Raw genomic sequence first — 18,892 nt, 5'->3', positions numbered from 1 at the left:
TCCATTCTTGGGATACTTCACTTAATATAATGGGTTCCAACTCTCTCCAGGAGAACCATAGAGATGTCGTATCTTCATCATTCCTTATAGCTGAGTAATATTCCATGGTATACATATACCACAGTTTACTAATCCAATCATGTATTGATGAGCATTTGGGTTGTTTCCACATCTTTGCTATTGTGAATTGTGCTGCTATAAACATTTGGGTACATGTGCCTTTGTTACAGAATGACCTTTTTTCCTTTGGGTATATGCCCAGTAATGGGATTGCTGGGTCAAATGGCAGGTCTACTTGAATCTGTTTAAGATACCTCCATAATGCTTTCCACAGGGGTTGCACTAGTTTGCAGTCCCACCAGCAGTGTATTAGCGTTCCTGTCTCTCCACACCCACGCCAACATGTGTTGTTTTGGGTTTTTTTGATAAAGGTCATTCTCACTGGGGTTAAGTGATATCTCATTGTGGTTTTGATTTGCATTTCCCTGATGATTAGAGATGTTGAACACTTTTTCATATGTTTGTTAGCCATTTTTATATCTTCTTTTGAAAAATTTCTATTCATGTCCTTTGCCCACTTTTTGATAGGGTTGCTTGATTTTTTCTTGCTGATTTTCCTGAGTTCTAAATAGATTCTTGTTATCAGTCCTTTATCTGATGTGTAGTATGCAAAAATTTTTTCCCATTCTGTAGGTGGTCTGTTTATTCTCTGGACTGTTTCTTTGGCTGTGCAAATAGAAAGTATTTTCATTCAGTAATTGAACTATGTTAATAGGTTTATTCCTTTTTGCAATGGTAAATGAATAGATATTATATATTATCAAATAAGTTTGTGTTCCATTCACAGATATTTGTATACCATCTTTAAAGATATAAAGTGCATATATATTGTGTGTAATTTTGTTGGAGTGCCAGAAAATATTCTGCTGAGAAAATATGTTATAAGGTGTCTTTATTGTTGAAATAACAATTATTTTCTGGAATACAAATACTGGCATAAACATTACTTTTTCTCTATCCAGTTTGATTAAATATACCCATTTGGGGTGTATACTAGAAAGATAACATTAGATGAGATGGAAGAAGGAATGAGGGCTGTTAATGTAAATTGCTCAATAGCAAGAAGAACACATTTTGCTTGGAAAAAAAGCCATCTATATTTTCAGAATGAGGCATAAACTTTATTTTTAATGCTCTAGATTTGTTACAACAAGTAAAAACTACTTTAATTTTAGCAAAAGTACCGACTAATGTCAGTGAAAAATGATTGCAATTCAACTCTATGTATGTAGCTATCATGGCAAAGTAATTTTGTAGAGTGTAGTTTTTTTTTGTTTTTTTTTTAGTTTGAAGACATCAGTTTTAAATCCTATTTTTCTAATGTAGAGCATATTGGTTTAAAACAAACAAACAAAAAGGCCCTCAAACAACAGTCCCAGTAAACCAAGTTGCAATTAGCTGCCACTCCTGGGAAATATTCTAGTATATGTTGCTGGCACTTGAAAAATTTACACCTCCTGAGGAAAGGCAGAAAAATTCTGTCAAACAATTAAACTGATTGGAATTCCCAAGAATGTAAAAAACAAACAAACAAACAAAATGAGTCTTATGTTAGAAAAGAATGGCAAATAGTTCTATATACAGCTGTGAATTGGAACAAAAAAAGAAAAAGATTTTTTGCACCTTGGATAAAACTTTTTTTTTCTTTAAAACAAATATATGGCAAGTCAGGTAAAAAAAATTACACATGGTAGAGTTGAAAACTGTGAGTAATTAAATGATCTCCAAAGTAGCAATAAAATGGATACTTGCTAATAATATTTTTGGATGAATGCAATGGTTGTTAAATCTATAGATGAACATTAGACATCCAAGTTGTTTAAGGTAAAATATGGATATATTACTGTCAAAGAATGTAGGAGATATCAAAGTGACAACAAATATTTGGATTAAGAGTAAAATGAAAGAAGATATTGGCATTTACAAGATTAAATTAGGATCAACTCATAACATTGATTAAAAAAATTATACAGTACAATGAAAAGGGAAGATCCTACTGTATCTGCCTTTCCTAAGTAAATATATTCCAAAGACATGTAAAAAAAATCAGAATATCTTATATTCTCAAGAAAATAGAATAAGTTTTCTTGTTTAAAAAGTTATGTGTTTGGTAGACTTCTTTAAGCAAGAGGAAAGAATACAGTTTACATGTTTCCTATGCCAAATATTCCTATGCCAACATCTTCAAATATGTGTTCATTATGTTCAAATGCTCTAATTTATATAGAAATTAAAAGCTCATTAAAGTAATGCTTCTCAAACTTTTCCATTAATAATTCCCTAAAGAGAGAATTAAAAACTCTGAGAGTCTGGAGAAGGGTCAGAGATAAAGATATAGATTTAGGGATCTTCAGAATTTAGACAGTATTTAATGCATGCGGTTGAGTTTTTGCCATTAAAGCTGTAATTTTTGTCACATATAAAATAAGCGAGTCTTATACAAGTCATGATCCTTACAATCAACTTGTTTTCCAATTCCTAAATTTCACTATCATAGAGATTTTATTCTGTTTGTTAATAGTGCTCCGTTTCAGCTGATGACTGAGACACTTGATCTTTTAATTAGTATCTCTTCAATGAATCACCCTTTCTTAGGAAGATGAAGAATGAATTCTCATCCTCCCAATTAGATTTTGACCATTTTCCATGAAGATAAAGAACAAAATAACCCTGAATTTAAAAACTCTGACTTGATTATGTATGTACACCTTCCAGTTGAAAAGTGTTCCAAATCACTTCCTATAAATTATAAATTTGTTTAAAAGATTTTTAAAAAATTCAACTTATTTTTAAAAATATTTATCATTTTTACTACTTTCTTGATTACACTGAGAAAACCAAGAGGAAAATTATTTAAAACAAAATCATTTTCAGTGAATGATATAGTGGCCACAAGTGCATGCCAGTAGTCCTGCAGATCTGCCTGTTAAGTGATACATGTACACATCCCGTATGTGCAAATATCAGTATCTTTTAAAAAAAAACTTCCACAAGGAAGTGCAAATATTTTGTTAAGAGTTTATAAGCAAGCACTTCTCTAATGAAATATTAATCTTTGTATTTATTTTTAACCAACTACAAAAGTTTCTTCTTAAAACTTTCTTTGATTTTGACTGCTCAAAATGTTGCAACATAAAAATTTTCAACTATGTGTAGACATTTCTGCTTTGATTTGGATATAATTTTCTTTACATTTATACTTTTATATAAAATCCCTTCCTGTCCTGAGATCAGTAGCTTTTTACCTGTATTGCCTATTTTTGAAAGAACCTCAGTATATTTTTTTAGCACTTAGCCATTTGATCCATTGGTGATATTTAATTTGTTCATAGTTTATTTTGGTGTGGAAAGTGAAGTAACTCAAGTAGTCTAATCATTCAACACCATTTGGTAACTAATGAGTTGCTGCTCTATCATTTTGTGATGCTTAATTTTTATTGTATATTATCTTCCTTTTAATAAGTATATTTCAGAGATATTGACTTGATTTCTTTAATATTGACCCAATGCTACTGTTTTAATTATTTTATCATATAATTTATTATAATTATAGGAAAGTCAAATTCTCGGTCAGTTTTTCCTTTTCAAAATTATTTCAATATGGCTATGTTATCTTCAGACTGTCAATGTAGTATGAAAATAACCTGATTTTGGTCTTTGTAAGTAACCTCTTTTACATCTATGCTTATATCTTTATTCTGGAAATGTCGAAAAATCATATTGATTTTTCCATTATTTTGCCAGTCACATTCAAAATATTTTTAATGTATATTCAAAAATATCTAAGCTCAAAAAAGTTACTTTTATTAATGTTTGTGTCATTGATGATCACTTCAAGTTTTAGTTTTCATCTTCAGGAAATCCAACTTTCTGTAAAATTACCCCTCTCTATTTTTCATTCGTATCATTTTTAAAAATTTCAAAATTTCCCTCAGTTTGTCTCTTTTTTCTGTATTAAAAATTACACTGTTTCCTCTCCATTGTCAATGCAATTCTATAAACTGTTAATTCTGCTCTGTCTTCTTCTAATAAATATTTTAATTTTGCTTCTGTGTGTAGAGTTTTCCTGCATTGTTTCACTGCCTTTTTCAGCTATATGTACATTCCACTTTACGTTAGCCCTTTAAAAAATCGAATCTTCCATTTCTGGCAGTATAAATTACAAATTTTCTTTTATTGAGAAGCCAACACAGTTATATTGCTAAAGGTTCTATTTCCTGTAATAAATCTACCTTCCCCTCCTTCCAGATATGCTTTTTTTCTGTATCCTTTAAGAATTGCTTCCCTTCTTCTAGTTTGTAGACTCTTTTTATAGGACCCAGATTGTTATATATTTTTCTTATAGGTTTTTACACCTTCAGTTCCACTTGAGTGCCAACAAACTAACTCTCTCCCACTTTAAAGTTGAAGGAAAATCATGTGTCAAATATCCTTTTCTATTATATGTTCCACTCATTGAAATTAGATGGATTTATTTCAAAAATTAAACCAAAATTTATTTTAATTTTAAACAGTTTGTAGAATTTCAAACAGTTTGTAGTTCTTTTTTTACTCAAATGTGGGCATGAATTTATAATTTTCAGAAAAAACGAACTATTTATTATGTTCTTTTAAATCTCCAGTCATTATTGATTTTATTCACCACATAAAATCTATCCTCTTGTCATGCTGCTTCCTTAGAAGCTGATGGTGGTGGCAGGTAGAGGAGACAGGATGGAAAAGGGATGTGAATAGTCCTGGTGACCCCAGAAAAGAGTCCTGGTGACCCCAGAAAAGAGCTCCTATACAGTAGACTGATGATCACAAAACTGCGTTGAGCAGACTAGGCCAGACAATATTTGGAAGGAGAGTTAGCTCGGGCTTTCTTATTCATACTTTTGCTTGCTGTGTTATTCTGTTTAAAAGGTCAAGAAATGCACTAGGTGCTAATCTCAGTCCAGATGATCTGTAAAGCATTTAGAGATGATTAGCAATCTTCAAGAGAATCACCAATCAATATCCTCAATTTCCAAGGCTACTAGAGCTTGATCTCTTCTGTGTTTTCAGTAGAAAAGTATTAATCAAATATGTATTTAACTCCCAGGTCAGTCCAGAATCTTGCTTTTAATTACCCGTGTTTTCAAAATTTAAAGTTAGCCACATAAAATGGAATTTTTCTTGTTTTTGGCAATGTGATCTAAAAGCTTGACAATGGAAAAGTGATGGTGTCAATGTATAATAATTTTTGGTTTATGTGTTCAAGCACTTTGTCTAGATTGTTGACAGTTTATGATTTCATTGTTCTTTTGTGTCTTTTCAATAGATTTTCTCTAAATTAAAGATTAAGCTAAACAAAGTATTTACACTGCTCGACCTACACAATAAATCTATCTGTGGACTGTGCATTATTTTAAAATATTTCTGCTAAAATATTGCTTCACTGATATCCTTGTCTTTAAGTTACTGATATCCAAAAAATGAAAGTAATCAGGTTGGGATACTTTTGTTCAATAAAATAAAAGATAAAATAGATGAAAACAATTCAGCAAGCTCTAATAGAATCTAATATTTATTTCTGAATTATTTGATGATGATATTTCATAATAATTATAGATGCTTCTCGACTTATGGTGGGCTTACATCCCAATAAACTCATCATACAGTCAAAAATCATAAATCAAACCATTGTAAGGTGGAGACTATCTTTACTAATAATTGCTTTATTTTATAGTATAAAATGTTTGCCATAACTCAAGTTCTTAAATGTATGAAAGGGCCACTTAAATATTATATGAAATATATCACCAATAAAAAAATCAAAATGTGTGTCCTTATGCCATATGTTGCATGACATTTTTTTCAAAAAATTAAATATGTCAAAGTATAGGTTAAAATTTTATTTGTATAATTTTTTAGTTTATAAATCTCCTCTTCTAATCTTAGTCACTTTTAAAATTACTTTTTAATCTATATTAAATGCTAGTCATTTCCAAACATTTTATTTCCATATTTTATTCCTATAAAATTTCTAGTTAGTAATTTTCTATTCATTGTTGATTTATTTCCTGATGATTCCAAAGATTATTGAACAAAGCATGGCTCATAGGAGGAGTTCAAATTGTTTAATGAATAAATATATTTTGTACTTTTTTTTTTAGAGTTCTAACATCTCTTATGTTACATTATTACTGAGAAACAACCTTTAGTTCAAATGAACTTTCCAGAAAAGTATAGTTTTTTTCATTTAGTCACGATTCATTTTATTATGGTCATTATTTAACCTTTAATTTCAGATTTTAAGTAAGATGTTCTGTGTATCTTTTGTTACCTTTTTCAATTAGATGACTTCATTAAGTACTCTGTTGTTTAAACATAAATAAATTAGATAATGTACAACCTTGCAACCTACATGAAAAGTGGGAAATATATCTCTCTACTTCTTGTTATCTGTGCCTGAGTTATCTGAGTCCTGACTGTCTTCAAAGTCCAGAATTTTAGTAGTACAAAGCTGTCTTTAATAACTAGTTTGTTTCCACAAGAAAAAAAAATCCAAAGTACTCCATTAATTTTCATTGTTGCATTAGAGTTAGCTTTTCTCTGGTCTTCTCATCTGTACTTCATTAAGTCACATTCTGTGGTATAATGCTGCAAGTTTGGAAATGCAGAAACAGTTCAAGAAATTGATTCTATTTGTTCTTTCTCTTCAATAGACCTTTGATCTGAAATGTTCAATGGTGCCTGGCTGTTCCACACAAGCCGCTTTTAAATCATTTTTTGCATTGTAATGGCTTTGTTATCAGGTTCTATGAATTAATTCCATCATATTAGGAGAAGGAAGTTATACCTGCATAGCACAGTCCAATAACTGTCTTCATGTTACTGGCCAATTGATTGGGTAACAAGACGACACACCACATTTATAATTCAGTTGTTTTGCAAGGTGGTCTTAATTTCAGAATTTCATAATGACAATAATAAGTTTTGATTTCCCCAGGACACCTTGCCTAACAGGCTTTGAAAACCTAACAATGTGTAACTGAAAATGTCACAATGAACCAGGCAATCACTCTTGGTAAAATTCCCGAATCAAGAAGAAAACACAGAAGAAGACCTTCTGTACAATGAAACAACCACCCACAAGCAAAAGCAGAAACCACCCACAAACTAAAAAGGCTCGGGGGTGGGAACTTTGGAGAAATATGAAAGTTCTTCAGGCAGCTACTGTCAAACCTTGAGGAGACAGTACTTACTGGCACTCAGGGGAGAGAAGATCACAGGGACCCCACAGGCTGGCCATATCATCACTGAACTACTGATAGCAAGGAATGGAATGAATTGGCAAGGGAGTGAAATAGCATGTTATATTGATATCTATATCATATATCATTGAACTTGGTGATGGTGAGTTGCTGTTAGACAATTCATTTGAAAATAATAAGTCTGAAACTTTCAAATCAACATATTAACCAAATAATTATTTGATGAGATGAATTCATTTCTCCACTTAAGTTTGTACATACTTCTTGCTCTTTGGGCTACCAAGCTCAGAGAGATAACCAAGTCAGTTCCCAGATTCATTTATGTAAGGTACCTTCCAGGGCTTTTCTTCCATGACGATGTAGTTCTTTAGACCCAGTAGTCCTCTGATACACTAATTTCCTTGTGGCCATACTCTTCTGGTGATAATGCGTGACTGCTTTAAAACAACCAACAAGCCCTTCAGCAACACTCTTAATTCGTTCCTTTGTTTAGCTTCCCCATGTTGAACCATTCCCCTTCCTGGCACATCCTCACACTGCCTTCTCTTCCAGTTCAACACCCCCCACCCATCCTTTATGTCAAGTTCTTCCATGAACTCTTCCCTGGCTCTCATAGCTGGAATAGATTTTTCCACCTTTGCTCTTCTGTAGTACATGTGACCTTATAGGGACTGGTGTGAAAATTAAATGAGGTAACTTAGGTAGAATGACTGTCACATCAAAAGCGTTCAGTAAGCGTTAGCTTATATTTATGAAGATTGTCCATAAAGATCTACATAGTGCAATAGAGACACATCACCCATTTTTCTCAATGAGATAATCTTTGGATTATTCTCTAGGTCCAGGGTAAAATGGGCCATGATTCCTTCTTCAAACTCTCTTCCTTGATGTCCTACTCTTGCCATCCCATTCTCACCAGTTTCTGTAGGGGCCTTTCCTGCCCAGTGTGTTCCATATGGTTTATTTAGGGAAAAGTACATAGACTATTTTTCTACTCTGTGAGAACATTCATGGGTATAGTCTGTGCAACTCTGGCATCTCACAAATGAGAGATAATCCTCCTTTAGATAATGTTTATTATCTGAATATTTTTACATTGGTTGATAATAGCATGTCTGAGACTCCAATAGAACTAATTCTGAAAATAATCTGCTCCTGGTTGTATTAGTTATAGCATGTTTATATAGAAACCTCCACATTTTTATATGAAATTGTCTAGAAATTTTATCTTAAGTAGAAAGAAAACACCAAGATAAAACAGTTCCAGGGTTGGTTAATTCAATAGCTCAATGATGTTATCAAGAACATGGACTCATTTCTTCTTCCTGCCCTGACATCTGTGGGTCCCCTTGTCTCACTCATGACTGCATATTGCCTATTGCTGGTCCAAAGAGTCCATGAAGACCCAACAAAGTTAAGCAGATTGAGAGATTCTTTTTTGTACCTCTTGAAAATCAAAGAAGCCTCTCCCAGATAGTCTGCAGCAGGCTCCTCTCTTGTCTTACTGGGCAGAACCGGTCATGCGGCCACCCTACAATATAACACCATAATATGTCAGAGGAATGGACGTACTATGGTTGACAGGGGAGGAGGACTGACATTTCCCCAAACTGGGGTTCTACCAGAACAGAAAAGAAGAAAATGGCTTTTGGGCAGATAACTGAGAATGCCTGCTAAATTTGGCCCCTTTTAGACTCTGGCTTTGGGCATTATCTATTGTCCTTCACATTTCCTACCCTGACTATCTAATTACCTGGTCCAAATGCAGGTTTCTTTCCATTCCCTAATGTAGAGTTCTGTAGCCCCTCAAATATTTCTATTCTGATACAATGCATATGCAACTATTCAAATAACACTAACTTGATTACTGTAGCATTTAAAAATACAAGAACTCTTCCTACTTATAGTTTAACAACAACAACAAAAAATAACCCCTAGCCTCTTGGGCCCAGAAGCCACTGCGAAATTCACAATCACACTTTGAGTTACAGATTTTATTCTTTGTACCTAGCCACACTGAAGAGGTTTTTGGCCTGACTACATGTAGGATGGATTAAAAGAAGGCAGATTTATTATACATTGTAGGTGCTGTTTTTACTCAAATAGCAGAGAATTTAGAGCCTACTTATTTAAGTGCAAATGCTGCCTCCTACCTAAGTCACTTAATCAGGACACTTTAATTTCTACCACTGCTGAATTTAGCTAATAATACCTGCCCCCTATCTACCTCTCTGGGAAGCTGGGAGGATTAATTAGATAAAGTCTTTAAAGCTCCTCAGAGAGAAGTGGCATATGTAAAAGATGTTATTATTCCTAGGGAAGAATGAAGCAGTGTCTATTTTATGGACAGTTCACACTTCCAGAATTTTTTCCTCTTTTTCATTCAGCTGAAGTGCCAATTTGGTGGATTTTAATTCATCATGTGAGACCCTTCTCATTCTCAAGTAGTTGCACTTAGAGAAAAGATTTTCAAGTGTTGCCTCTGATAATGGGAATCACATGTGATTCCTGAGTTTCACTGAATATTTCAGAGCATTGTCCTGCAGATTGGAATAGATGCAAGAATTTGGTTACAACATTTGTAAAAACAAGCCATGACTGCATTGAAGTCTATGACCTGAGCCAGTTTTTTAAGTCACACCCAATCCCAATTTCTTCTTTGAAGTATTTGCTAATGATAGCAGTTCCCAGTTAGTTTAGAAATGGCTCTCAAATGCAGAGCTTCTGAGTTCAAACTGAGTCCTATTTTGAATACACTACATTGTACAGAGAGGTTGCTTAGCTTTGTCCAGAAAGAATGAAACCTCTTCTGCCCATGTACAGTAGAGATGGTTCCAGTCAGATCATTTTGGACATAAAAAGAAGACAAATGGAGAGTACAAAGAAAAATGTTTTCTTTTTTTCTTTCTTTTTAATTAATTAATTAATTTATTTTTAGGGACATGGTCTCCCTCTATCACCCAAGCTAGAGTATAGTAGTAGGATCACAGCTCACTGCAACCTCAAACTCCCAGGCTTCAGCAATCCTCCTGCCTCAGCCTCCATAGTAGCTGAGACTACAGGTGCACACCACTGTGCTCAGCTAATATTCTTTTTATATTTTTGTAGAGATGGGGTCTCTTGATGTCGCCCAGGGTGGTCTCAAACTCCTGGCCTCAAGCGATCCTCCTGCCTTGGCCTCACAAAGTCTTAGGATTATAGGCATCAGCCTGGCCAAATTTTTATATTTAGATCACAGAGCTCTCTCCTTTTCTTTTAGAATTCTCAGTTTTAGTTATACAGTTAAAATGTTCTACTTTTTTCAACCCATGTCCCATTTTACAGAGCTTTAACTGTGCTTGACTTGTAAGTTGTTTTATTGGACATTGAGCACTTTCATTCACTCACACTGATGGCGTCAGTTTAGAAATTCAGCAAGCAAGTCCTTGTGTGTTTCGATGTTAACAAATCTGCATTCTGTGCGATGGTGTGGAAGCCTGTTACAGACCGACATAAGCCTATTTTCCCACAGCGGGTTGAAAAGCTAGTGAGTCACAGGCTCCATTGGAGAGCTTGGGAAGTGGCTGCTGCCGAGGACATCAAGGTCGGCTTCCCCTAAACACTTTAGACCAACTTTTGACAACCTTGAATTATTCACTCTTCCTAGAGATAAATTCAACCTACAATTCTTCACAAGTCAAAAGTGAAAGACTTCTTTCAAAGTAAAATATAGCTGTAGAATTTACCTGGATCTGTTTTTCATATTTATAGGCTCTCTTTTAAAAAGCTAAAATTTCTTATTTCCTTCGTACTTCTAGTTCTAAAGGAAAAGGAGAGAAATGGGCATCGGGTTTTACTCAGTGACTAACACCAAGCTAGCTGAGTCTGGCAGCCATCATGAACTGGACAACTCAGTGGAAGAAGCAAGAAAGGATGTGGGGGGCCAGGGTCAGTAGGGGAAAGTCAGAAGCGGAGTGGAAAAGAAAATCAAGGGTCAGGCCATTTCTAGGTCTGTTTATCACATGCAGAAACAATAAAGAGAGGTAAGAGTGTGATTAAGACTTGTGCCACCACCCATTTACCCAAGCCAGGAACCTGGCTCTCACCTTTCTGATCATAAATCCCTCCACCCTTGGGGGAAGCTGGAAATGAGGGTGGGTGGAGATGGGCCTAGCATAGGAGAAGGCAGAAATGTTTCTTTCCCTATAGTGCTAACATGGCTTTCCCTAGTGTTGCTGGCTGCATTCACCCCAAAAGCAGTGCCTTCTTGGGGGGCATTCACAGCCAACAGGAATGCCAATGCTCACCTAAAAAGCTAAGTTTTAAGGATATGATCAAGGATGTTCTGAGTGGTTTTGAGAAAGGAGAATCATGGTTTTAAAATCCAGCATATCCTTAACAACTACCGCCTTCATCCCATCAATTAAATAAAGTGAAATGATGAGTATTTTAAACGAAGGTATCTATACTTTAGTTTTAGATACAAAGAGATGGCAAGTGTAAAAATAACACCCTCATATTTCGATACAAGAAAGAACAGTAGATATATTTATAAAAAATAAAAAAGTAGTATAGCTAATTAGTAGTAAAGCTACATTGTATTCACCATACGCTATACACTAAAGACTTTACTTATGTCTACTGATTTAACCCTTAAAACATCACTGTTTTTATACCCGTTTTAGAAATCGAGAAAAGGAGCACTCAGAGATTTCCAGTCATTTGCCTAAGGTCATACAATTAGTAGGTAGTAAAAGTCAGTCTTAGAACCAGGGAAATCCATGGATAGATTTTTTGATGTTGACACTCTGCTACACATATAATGAAGAAAATTTAAAATGTAAAAAATTTAAATGCTAATTCAAGATATTCAAAATACATAAAATATATACACAGGAAGAAAACGATAATCACAAGACATCATTAGACTACTTTAATACAGACCAAGAGCTTGGATAAAGTCTCTAATATGGAAAGCTCTAAACAGCAAGCCAAGATCAAGAACATTAGAATACAACAAGGTAGCAGGACAAAACATAACTTATATTGTTAGGACTTCTTTGCAATTAAGCATATTTGCTTAAAAATAGAAACATATTTCATGAGGCCCTGTGGTAGTTCACGGAGGAAGCAACACCTAAATGCAAGCAAGACTTAAAAGTCAAGATAGCCCTACAAATTATGACTCCTCCACAAATAATGTGGACCCACAGGAAATGGGCTTGAGAACACAACCTCTCGAACATTGTATCGAAGCTACAGGCTCTCTTCACGTTGGCTGACTATCAATGACGGTGCTTCATTATGGTAATAAAATGGCCTGTCAATACCAAGGGACTAATGCACCTTATTAAAATCTACCTGTGTTGCAAATGCCACATTTTCACTAGCAGTTTGTGACGGACTCCAAATATTCTAGATTCCATTTTTGAAAATCCTGCTATTGAGATAAAGAGAAGAGAAAAACTTCTCACTTTATTCCTTTTTTTATGCTTTTTGATTGCTGAACTATGCAAAAGTGTTACCTAGCCAAAAATATTTTTAAAGTCGTCTATGAATCCAGTATTCATAAGCTTATGTAACTCCTTCTTCACTCTCAGACTAAATGAACTTGTTATAGATGTAATCCAATAAGGTTACCATCTACAATACTACATAAAAGAGCTCCTTCTTTTAGGATTTTTCAGTTTTAGCAAATTTTCTCAAAGTTATCTCTTAAAAATTGTGTTTCTAGTTCATCTATACTTGTTAGTAAATTTGTAATTATAAGAATCACACTATTTATGACATATGTAAATTTTGATTTCCCAAACAAAAGTGCGTAGACTTTAATTTGTCCTCCTACAGAAGACCCTCTATTGATTTAACTAGAATGATATTAATAATGTTAAAATAATAATAGAAGTACCATTTACAAGGCATACATCTATCATTACACAATATCATTACCAAGTAAATATTTTTGCCCTATTTCAAATATAAGTAAATTAGGATTCAGAGAGCTAAAATAACTTGCCAGATAGCTGATAAATGACACAGCCGAAATTTGGACTCAGATCTGTCTTCAAAACCTGTGCTCTTTCTACACCAAAATGCAATTTAGAAGTTTAGCCCTTTTCTGGTACGACTTCCTCCTTTACAAGTCCTTAAGTGCTGCCTCCTGCTGGTCTCCCTTGGCATTACACTGTAGCCAGCCCTTCAACCAACACCATCCAGTGAAACAATCAGTTCTTGTTGGGAGCAGATCATTTAGGAGTATTGATTCTAAATTTGTCATTGTTTTCCATGAAAGCTAAGCATAGAGTATAAATTGCCACTCACCACATAAAATTGATGACTTTCTATGCCCAAATGATTTGACAATTTGTGATTTCCCCCCTAGGAGGTTTTTTGCTAACATTTTTCAAGGCAAAATATTCAATCCCTGTCTAAAATGATCAAATTTTGCCCTGCAGCAAACTTGTAAATTTTTGCAAGGACTCGTGAAACTTCACAAGGCAAGAGATCAATAATTTCACACTGTTCTGTTCTCACGGCTTTCCTCAATGTACACTACTTAGTCTGAAACTGCCAACATGAGAAAGTAAAAATTTAAGGGACAATAAGGAACTCTTTCACACCATCTTTTAAAAATGTAAGTGATATCTTTAAAATATAGGGGATCCATCTGTACTAAAAAATTTGGAGAAAGGTAAAAAATTCAGTTTGGATATTTTAAAACTTAATTTTACCAAAAAAAGGTAGAATGCATGACTATACTTTTCTATTGTATATGTTCACGTACCCCAAAATATTTTTGGTTTTCTGCCTATTGTGTCCAATGCTGTCAGCCTTTGTTGCACATCAGGACTTCGGCGAAGTGCCCAGTTGGGCTTTGCACTGCTGTCATTCCAAGGTACCATTTTGTTCCTACCTGTAATAATATTAAACCTTTAATTGTTCAACATTAATTTTATGCATACCTTTCTCTTTTCCCACATTAAAAAATGCCAATAAATGTTAGCCTGGCAATATTCAGGTAGATTTTATCATTCTTTCTCGTCAAACTTTCTGTCTTCCACTCTAGCTTTCTTTTGTCTGCCTGCATCATAACTGTGAATATTTTCCTTTGTTCAGCTATTATCTAATTTCTCCTTCAGAAAACTCATCCATTTTCATGGCTTCTGCTATGCCTTTACTTGAATGATTCCCAAACTTCTATCAGCAATCCTTTCCTCTCATCTAAGCCCTAGTCATTTATTCTCAACTGCTCACTGGACATTTCTACTTTGATTCTCCCCCTCTTCAAAATAAATATGCTGAAACCCAAGCCGCCTTCTCCCCCTGATTTCCTTTTTATTTTCAAGAATAGAAACATGTCTCCAATCACTCATACTTGCAACCTTGGACCAGGACACAATAATGGCAACTAAACTATGTACAAGAACCAGGAGTTCATACCCAGGAGTGGAGTGGGCCAGGCGTAGCCTCATGAACTGGGAGCTTTTGCCCTGTGATACTCAGCGCCACCTAATGGTTACCATGTGGAAAGGTAGGCTGAGTTTTGCCAGATACAATTTTTCAAAGGAAAAATAGTAGGGAAATTTATCAATACATATAAACGCTGTCAGCTGTTAAACAAAATTTAACATTCTGGAAGCAACACGAAGTTTGTATATGAGCATGTTTATCCCAAGGGCTGACAATTTGTGATCACTATGCAGTCAGCTGAGCTAAAAGTGAACTGGAAAAAGTTTAAATAACTGAAAAGTAAGTGGTAAATAGGTACTTTTGGTTAGGAAAATAATGGTAGTGCTAACATAGATAACCCAATACAGTGGAGCCATTCCAGCCATCCCAAAACTTTAAGCCACTTAACATAGTATTCTAGAAAAACAGGCTAAACTAATTTCTTCAGTGAGATAACCAACACTGAGCTAAAACTGTAAACCTGAAATTAAAAATCACACATTTTAAATCAGCACAGCAAAATCAAACAAGTATCCAGGAAGAAAAAGTTATCCCGACTCTTCAAAAATAAGCCTCAGGCAATATTTTTCTTCTTTGAGATTCTCAGAGACATGAAAAGTAAATTTCCAGCCTAAGGAGTGGTAGATGTCAGTGAATATACGGTCCATGTGTCTCTAATTCTTATTTTTTCCTTTATTTTTTAAAGATAGTGTACCTTTGTGTTTAACATAACAAATATATTGTCATAAATCTTTGAAAATAAATATTACAGACTTATCAAATTAGATTTTTGGAGATTGAGTCAAAGACATATACCATACTGATGACATAAAGCAATCTGCAACAAGGTATCTCAAGATATCAAAAAGAAACATGTAGATGGAATTGAGCACATATAAATTCAGCCAATTATTACTTACAAAAATAAAACTTAAATTCAAGACCTCTGCACTTGGGATTTTTACTTGTAAACCCAATAATGATTAAGAAAATTAAGGAACTATGGAAACAACTAATTCAATGTTTTTGTCAATGTATTATAAAGGATATTTTTTAAACATAAAGGAAATGAAAAATATAAACATATCAGAGCCTGATTAGGATTATATAGTTAAACACCCAAACTATTGGTAAAAAAAAAAAATGCATGTTAACTATAACATAAGTGAGTGACGATAAGCATTATAATATCAAACATATTTTTTGTGTGTGTGCTTTAGAAATAGTCTTTTATCTTCCAGTAACTTCCTTCCCTAGATCAGGTGGCTAAATGGTTTTATTAGAAATATCTTAAAGATAGAAATGGAAAATAAACTGCATAAAATACCATAGCATAAGGAATTTTGAATCCCTTCAGAGTTGCCATTTATCTGTATACATTCGTTTTTGAATTAGAAACATCTAATATTTTGTGAGCAGAGGATACATATTTCTTTAAATTGAGAAAGTAAATTTCATGTTAATATGGTATCAGTTTATTGTACTTTAGATTTCAGCACAAGCACTTCAGAACACTGAAAAACTATATTTAGAATGAAATCTACATATTCCATACAGATGGAATCAGTCCATGAATATATATTGGTATCATTCTTGCCAGTCCTAATAAAACTCTGTCTTTAGTGTGTTTGAGCAAGGCTTGTTATACATGAGAACTGAAACATCCAACCATTATATACCCTTTAAGTGTAGATAAAATAATTTTACATCCATACAATATTTTTAAATGTTGACTTTAGCAAAAACTTAAAAATTCTCTGAAATTTGAAATGAAAATTCATGATGTACAAAATTATGAAAGAAAAAAATGTCTACTCCAAATATCCCATAACTTTTTTGAACAAAATTTCAGTGTTGTGATTTAATCTTTCTCATTTACATTTGCTGAGTATATTTGAGTTTACAAAGTGCTTTCACATGCAATGTAACATTTAGTTCACATAATGGCCTTTTGTGAAAAGTGGTGGTGTTACACTTTTAATGAGAAGAGTCTCCGGGAGGTGAATGACTCTCTTCATCATCACACAACCAGGAAAAAAAAATGGCAGAACTAAAGCCTGAAGCTCTGGTTTTCTGAATGTCAGCCTGAGTGTTCTTTCTACCAGACCATGAAGTGCTATGCCAACTTCTGGTCGGATCTCTATGTTCCTCTATCCATTTTACGCACACACACAATACATGAGGGCAAGGCAAACATGACAAAATTACATTTTTGAATTTTTGGTTTTAATTTCACCTCATTGAATTCCCAGCTTTGCCTGAGCATGGCATAACTAGAATGTAAAATCATGTTCATGTTTTGTGCGTCTGCATGTAAGTGCACTCACACATGTGTTTACATGTAATGAATTCCTATGGAATGAAATGTACTATTTCCTTTTATTTTCTTCTGCAGAAAGATTGATATGGTTCTAAGCAGAAAAGGATGAAAAAAAAAGGTCTTAGTAGCTATACAGGAATCAAAGGTTTTAGTAAAATGGAAATGCATTGGCAGGAAGACAAATTTGTTGTTTTGTTTTGTTTTTTAAATACAGTCGTGTCAGTTAATGACAGGGATATGTTTTGAGAAATGCATCATTAGGTGGTTTTGTCATGGTGTGTACATGATAGAGAGTACTTACACAAACCTAGATGGTTAGCCTACTACACATACAGGCTACACAGTAGAGCTTATGGCTCCTAGCATACAAACTTGTACAGCATGTTACTATACTGAATGCTGTAGGCAAACGTAACATAGTAGCAAGTATTTGTGTATCTAAACATATCTAAACATAGAAAAAGTACAGTAAAAATACAGTATTATAGTCTTATGGGATCACCATCCACATATGCGGATCATTGACTGACATGTTATATGGTGCATGACTAGCTATAGCCATGTATGTAGAGCCCATCCTGGACTATAAATTCATAATTCTTGGGAATCTAAAGTTCTAGGAGTAGAATGGCTTGACCTGAATTTTTTAGAGTGGAATACTAAACCGAACAAACATATAATTCTCTTTCTTAAACTGGCATAAACTTACTCTATCTTACTATATGTATGTTTATACAGTTTATTTTTGTCTAATGCCAAAATAAAATTTGTCTAATAAAAAATAAATCATATTAGTCCTTAGATAAGAACTCAGATTTTGATTTCAACGAAATGTGCCCCAAAAAGATGTTGAAAGAGATCAGACTTAATTTAATTATCGGTTCTTGTAGTTACTTTTGACAAGTGCTTTCCTCCTTTTTCATAATCCATCTTATCTTCTGCTTGATTTCACTGTAGACTTGAAATCTCACTCTTATGACATCAGCCTGTCACCCTGAAAATAACTGATATCGCAGATGTGTCATTGAAAGTTCACTTCCAAAACAATGAGGAAGATAAGATGGGTGCTCATGGGCTTCTGCTCTTGCTTAAAGCAAGGTCTGAGGCTTCTGCTCTGTGTGTCTATCAGGTGGGTTAAGCCCCAGACCTAATTCTCCCTTAAAGGCTGTGGCTTCTGTGTCAAGTGAAGGCTTCTTCAGATCGACTTTCTGATCTTTCAAACTTCGGGAGGCTGTATCAAAGTTGTTATTTGAAAAGTTAACTGTTCAAGTCTATTCCCTGATGCTATTCCCTGATGGCTCTAGAACTCACACACCCTTGCACACATGGTGTGAAAGCTCTTTGCATTAGAAGAGAAGCACGAAGAACCAGGGCCAGTGCAAGTCCACATGGGAAAAAGTGTCACGTGATTCGATGGTACATAAATCGGCCTCGCATGGTGACAGAAGATGTCATTCTAGGCCACAGGCCACAGGGAAAGCATCACTCATATGTATGCACACTCAGTTAAGTTCTGAGCACATCCTACACCTTCTAATGCAGATCAACCATTTTCCCTTTGGAGTCACGTACACAATATGCAGAATGGTTATTCAGGAAAAAACCATGGCAACAGCACGTACAAAGCTTGTAGATTTTATTTGAAAAACATAAGTTTACCTTTTTTTTCAGCTTTAACTTTTTCAAAAGATATGATTCTTTGGATTTACTTGATTCCAACTAGAAAAAATCATGCTGTACAATTTTTTTGAGCAATAGCTTATCTTAGGGCTTTCTGAATAACCTAAAGGCTATTCACTCTTCCCTTTAGAGACCTTGGAGATATTTTTCTGTGCTGTGTACATTT

The 18,892-nt window shown here is 34.3% G+C and overlaps 1 protein-coding gene across 1 annotated transcript in view; it reads left to right on the top strand.

The window, feature by feature from the left end:
- Positions 1-18,892, top strand: part of ARHGAP15 (Rho GTPase activating protein 15) — a 565,257-nt gene that overhangs the window by 106,813 nt on the left and 439,552 nt on the right. The window lies entirely within an intron of this gene.

The sequence above is a fragment of the Eulemur rufifrons genome, chromosome 1 (assembly GCF_041146395.1).
Source record: "Eulemur rufifrons isolate Redbay chromosome 1, OSU_ERuf_1, whole genome shotgun sequence".
NCBI lineage: Eukaryota > Metazoa > Chordata > Mammalia > Primates > Lemuridae > Eulemur > Eulemur rufifrons.
Note: the sequence above shows the minus strand (reverse complement) of the source record. Positions and strands in the feature narration are given on the sequence as shown.